Below are 6585 nucleotides of genomic sequence, written 5' to 3'. Positions count from 1 at the left end.
TATCCATCAATATGAATCTCATATGATGGAAACATATGGATCTCACAAGAGGATAAAAAAACAAAACCTAAATAATAGATAGCATGTATATACCATTATTCTCATCATTAAAACAATCAATCATCATAACTTAAAGAATTATTAAACCCATGTGCTTCCCTTCTAGCTTGGGCTAGAAGGAACTTAGAAAAATATAATTAAAATAAGAAAGAAAAAATAAGATGAAAGAAATAAATATAAATTGAAAAGATATAAAAAACAACTTATAAAAATTTAATAAAATTAAAAACTCTTTAAAAACCCTAATTCTTTCTTTGGGATGCCTTGAATGATGCTTATAAATGCCCTAGGAAGCCCTATTTATAAGTAAGGAACTCCAATTTTCGTACAAAGTTGAAAATCTCTACAAATATACGCAGTTTTTCAAAATAAACTTCTCACTGCATATTTTGTTTAAAATAGATTTCTCGCTGCGCAGTTTTCCAAAATAGACCTCAGAGCTTCAGCGTAAACTTTTTCAGGATGATTTCAGGATTCTTCACTTCAAATCTTCGATTTTCTTCATTATTCATTTGATTTTCTTGGATGTTTGATATGTGAATTCTTCAATCTTGGTTTCCTAAGATCTATCCCTTGCCTCAATGATTTTTGAGCATCAAATTCATGCTTTTAACACTCTTTTTCAATCTAAGTACTTAAATTCACCTTGCAACATATACATGCGTAAAATAAAATATTAAGCGGATCATATTCATAAAACCAAGATATAAATGGAAAAAAATTATGCAATATTTGAGTCCCAACACGCCCCCCAACCAGCATTTTGCTAGTCTCGATCAAAATAAGTGAAGAAAAATAAAAATAAGAATGAAAATTAATTCTAGAAACAAAATTAAAATGAAAACAAAATTCTAACTACACCACTTTCGCAGGTAATCTCGATTGCATTTAACATATGCAACAAACCTTTAAACCCCTAGGTTTCCCCTAGTGGACGAGTTATAGTCTTGTGAAGATTTTCAGAAATGTTACCCACAAACATTGAAAACATGAAAATAGTTCAACACTAAAAAATTTATACAATTATGCCTCTATTCATCATATGAATTACAAAATAAAATAATACTTATCCTAAGCCTGAAGTTAGTTAGAATTTTAATTTCTTAATCCATTACATCTTTGAGTTTAGAGATCTAATCAAAATTTAGAATAGTTATGATCCAATATACTTAAGTGCTCGTGACACTAGTCTAACTTTAAAAAATATGCATGTTCCATATCCTAAATCATTTCAATCATCCCAAGAATATGAAATCTCTAGTTATCTCATTTTCTTCATGATATTTCTTCTTTTATCATCATATCATGATTATTATAGACCACCTTTAGATGAAAATTTCCACCAGGTTTGCTTCATAACACAAGGTATCGTACTTGTAATGGTAACAGTAATGGATACTTATGTATCCTTACTCCAGATTACTAACATGATTGTTATGGTCATTGCATTCATGCTTTATAATAAAATTTTCTTTTTCCATCACTCTTTTTTTTTCTTCAATATTCTCTCTTTTAAGCATATATCAACGGTACTAGTTCATTAAACCTTATTTGAATTAAAAGCTGTTATTCTAGTTCACATATCATATTCCTCACTAGCTAGGGTGTATTGTGAATTCAGTAAATCAAATTACAACTCACTTTAAACCAGTGATTAGATAATTGAACTCAAGTCTATAATTTTCAGTTATTAGAATTCTGACTACTATCGACCTACATTAAGTATTAACTTTGCCTTTAGAATTCGCATAATATCATGTTCACATTCTTGTATATATTATTTTGAAAATGTTAAAAAAATTTCCCCATAAATCATAAAAAAATAAAAATAAACTGAAACCTTAAAAAAAAACCCCTCACATGGATGACTATCCACACCCTCCAACCTAAAATTTACATTATCCCCAATGTAATGATAATGTAATGCAGAGAACAATAAAAATAAAAGAAAGAGTGGATAGTACCTACCATGAAGAACTCACCTGCTAGGTGACACTAAAAAAAATGAATATGATACAAATTCTACACAAATGCTCCATCAGACTAAGAGCATTAATCTGAATATTTTGACTCATGAAGAGGGAAGGACTCCTCTCCCAAATGAAAGTTTTCCACATAAGACTTCAATCTCTGACCATTAATCTTATACACATTGCCATTACGTAGATTCTCAATTTCAACAGCCTCATGAGTATAAACATTCTTCACAATGAAGGGGTCTGTCCATCTTGATTTTAACTTTCCCGGAAAGAACTGGAGATGAGAATTATACAATAGGACCTTTTGCTGAAGTTTAAAATTCTTCCTTAGGATATTTTTGTCATGAAAAGCTTTGGTCCTCTCTTTATAGATTTTAGAATTTTCATAAGAATCTCTCCTCAGCTCCTCTAATTTATTCAACTATAATTTCCTTTGTCCACTTCCTTGGTCCATATCAAAGTTTAATTTTTTTTATTGCCCAGTAGGCTCTATGTTCCAATTCCACAGGTAAGTGGCAAGTCTTCACATACATCAATCTGTATGGAGACATTTCAATCAGGGTCTTATAAGCAGTCCTATAAGCCCATAAAGCGTCGGATAGTCTGAGGGACCAATCCTTCTTATCTGGCCTTATAGTTTTCTCTAAAATATGTTTAATTTTTCAATTATAAATCTCAGCTTGCCCACTCATTTGTGGGTGGTATGTGGTGCTCACTTTATGCTTGATGTCATATTTCTTCATCAAAGCCTCAAATGTCATATTGCAAAAGTGAGACCCACCATCACTAACGATGGCCTTTGGAGTTCTAAATCTAGAAAAAATATTTTCCTTGAGGAATCGTATGACCAATTTGTTGTCATTGGTCCTACTTAGAACTGCCTCAATCCACTTTCAAACATAGTCTACACCAACCAATATATAAAGAAATCCAAAAGAAGATGGAAATGGGCCCATAAAATCAATACCCCAAAAATAAAAAATCTCCAATGGTAAAATTGGGGATAAAGGCATCATGTTGCACCGGGACACTTTTCCCAACCTTTGACATCTATCACAAGCAACACAGAAAGCATGGGTGTCTTTAAACATGGTAGGCTAATAAAAATCACACTGAAAGATTTTTGCAGTGGTTTTCTTAGCAGAAAAATGGTCACCACATGCTTCTATGTGGTAAAAAGAAATAACACTCTAAACTTTATCCTCTGCGATATAACGTCTAAAAATTTGATCAGTCCCATATTTATATAAATACGAGTCATCCCAGAAGAAGTTCCTAACCCTAGTTTCAAAACGCTTCCTATCTTGTGACTTCCAATGATATGGCATTTTTTCCGTTACAAGATAATTCACTATATCCGTATATCAAGGCAATTTGGAGATTGCAAATAATTGTTCATTAAGGAAAGTGTCCTGGATATGCATCTCCTCAGTGGAATCATCTAACGCCAATCTGGAAAGGTGATCGACCACTACGTTTTCTACTCCTTTCTTATCTTTTATCTTTAAGTCAAATTCTTGGAGTAGGAGGATCCATCTCAAAAGTCTTGGCTTTGCATCCTTCTTAGATAACAAATATTTCAAAGCCGAATGGTCCGTGAAAATGACCACTTTGGATCCTAACAAATAGGACTTAAATTTATCCAAAGTAAAAACTACTACAAGTAACTCTTTTTCAGTTGTTGAGTAGTTCACTTGGGCCGAGTTTAGAGTTCTACTTGCATAGTGAATAACGTAGGGACGTTTATCTTTCCTTTGGCCCAAAACAGCCCTTATAGCATAATCACTTGCATCGCACATTAGTTCAAAAGGAAGTGTTCAATCTGGTGGATGCATGATAAGTACAGTAGCAAGGGATGATTTAATTTTATTAAAGGCACTTGCACACTCATCTTTCTGCTTAAATAGAACATCCTTTTAAAGAAGATTAGTCAAGGGTCTAGTAATGACACTAAAGTCCTTGTTGAATCTTCTATAGAAACTAGCATGTCTTACAAGTGATCTAATATCTCTAACAGTTTGGGGGATAGGTAGATTAACAATAATGTCAAGTTTTGAGCGATCTACCTCGATTCCATTTTTGGAGATAATATGACTCAAAACAATTCCCTTTTGAACCATGAAATGACATTTCTCTCAATTTAAGACCAGGTGTTTCTCTTCATACCTAGATAAGACAAGAGATAAATTGTTGAGGCATTCCTCAAAACTACTTCCAAATATAGAGAAGTTGTCCATGAAAACCTCAAGAAATTTTCCAACCATATTTGAAAAAAATACTTAACATGCACCGTTGGAAAGTTGTTGGGGCGTTACACAATCCAAATGGCATCCGTTTGAAAGCAAACGTGCCAAATGGACAAGTGAACGTGGTTTTCTCTTGGTCTTCCACGACTATCTTTATTTGATTATATCCAGAATATCCATCAACAAAACTATAAAATGAGTGACCTGCTACCCTCTCTAAAACTTGATCAATGAATGGTAGAGGGAAATGGTCCTTCTTTGTGACTTAGTTCAATTTTCTATAGTCAATGCAAACACGCCAACCAGTGGTGACACATGTTGGTATGAGTTCACTATTAGAATTCTTCACAATAGTTATTCTGGATTTCTTTGGGACTACTTGAGTTGGACTCACCTAAACACTATCAGATATTGGGTAGATGATTCTCACATCCAATAATTTGATCACCTCATTTTTTACAACTTCCATCATATTTGGATTGAGACGCCTTTGAGGTTGTCTAATTGCTTTGGCATCCTCATCGAGGTGGATCTGATGGATGCATATGGAAGGGCTTATATCCTTGATGTCAGAAATGGTCTAGCCCAAAGCTCCTTTGTGGTCTCTTAGAACATTCAACAATTTAATCTCTTGATCCTTGTCTAAAAATGAAAAGGTCACAACATGATAAGTTTTATTTTCACCTAAGTATACATACTTAGGCTCATTTTGTAATGGTTTTAAATTAAGCTTTAGAACATTGGTTGGTGATAGCAGAGGTCGCGAGTCCTCGATAAATAGGATTTGAGTGCGCGATCTCTAGTGGTACATACCAATGTCCTGGGTGGTGTGCTCTCATTATCATCACAAATTTCAGCAAGCACTTTTTCGAAATCAGAATTTTTTAAGTCCCCAAAGAATTAAATCAATTCGTTAGTCAGACTAGGTTCCAATTCCTCTTCTTATATCAAGCAATCCATGAAATTCAGCTCATGGATTTCATTATTATCAATGGGCTGCTTACATAGATTGAAAATATTTAGCTTTAGAGTCATGTTACCAAAAGACAAGTTCATCATTCCATTCTTGCAATTTATAATTGCATTTGAAGTTACTAGGAATGGGCGGCCTAAAATGATGGGAACTTGAGCGCTAGCGTTTACATATGGTTCAGTGTCTAGTACAATAAAATTCCCGGGGAAGTAGAATTTCTCCACTTGGACTAGCACGTCCTCTAAAATTTCCCTTGGTATCTTAATGGAGCGGTCAGCGACTTGGAGTGTAATTGCGGTTGGTTTAAGCTCGCCTAACTCCATTTGTTTGTAAACAGAATAAGGTACAAAGTTGACACTTGCACCCAAATCTATCAAAGCATGCTCAATTTGGAAATTTTCAATAATACAAGGAATAATGGGACTTCCTGGGTCTTTATATTTGGGTATGGCCATTTGTTGAATGATAGCGCTCACTTTCTCAATAAGGAAGGCCTTTTTATGCACATTTAATTTCCTATTTACAGTGCACAAGTCCTTGAGATATTTAGCATATGATGGAATTTGTCTAATGGCATCAAGCAGAGGAATATTGACAGTAACCTTTTGGAGCACATCCAACACCTCTTGATATTTCATGAGGACAGTCGGATTCCGAAGTCTAGATGGGAACAGAACTGGAGGCTCATATGACTTAATCTCTTTATCCTTTTGTTGTTGTGGCTTTTGAACCATAATCGGTTCATCATTTTCTTGAGACAGTGGCTCATCCTCCGGTATTTCTACCGGTTGCATTATCTTGTTATCGACCTCTTTTCCACTTCTCAAGGTAATGATGGCCTTAGCTTGTTCATGATGTAGCTCACTTGGATTTGAGTCTCCAATGAAATATTTGTTTCTAGGATTTAACATAGGTTGAGAAGGAAGGGTGCTTTTTTCCCTAACATTTAGTTGAGTCTCAATCCTAGCCACAGCTGACTTTAATTCCTGATTTGATTGGATTAGAGATTGATTCATTTGAGCTTAAGAGTTCATGAATGCGGTCAATACATCCTCCACAGATGATCGCTTTAGCGAAGGCACATATGGTGCATTGTTAGATGCCCCAAAGAAGTTATTTTGTGGAAGCATTTAAGGTGCATTGGGCGCATTAATTTATAGTCCATTCCTCCAACTAAGATTAGGATGGTTACGCTAATTTAGATTATATGTGTTTCCCATTGGTTGCATAACTGACCTTTAGTAGTTATTTATAACATTTGCTTGATCATGCTCATGCGTGATATTTTGTATAACTAAGATTATTGGACAATCCTTTGTATCATGGT

The sequence above is a fragment of the Magnolia sinica genome, chromosome 4, assembly GCF_029962835.1.
Source record: "Magnolia sinica isolate HGM2019 chromosome 4, MsV1, whole genome shotgun sequence".
In the NCBI taxonomy this organism is placed as follows: Eukaryota; Viridiplantae; Streptophyta; class Magnoliopsida; order Magnoliales; family Magnoliaceae; genus Magnolia; species Magnolia sinica.
This window is presented reverse-complemented; position numbering follows the sequence as displayed.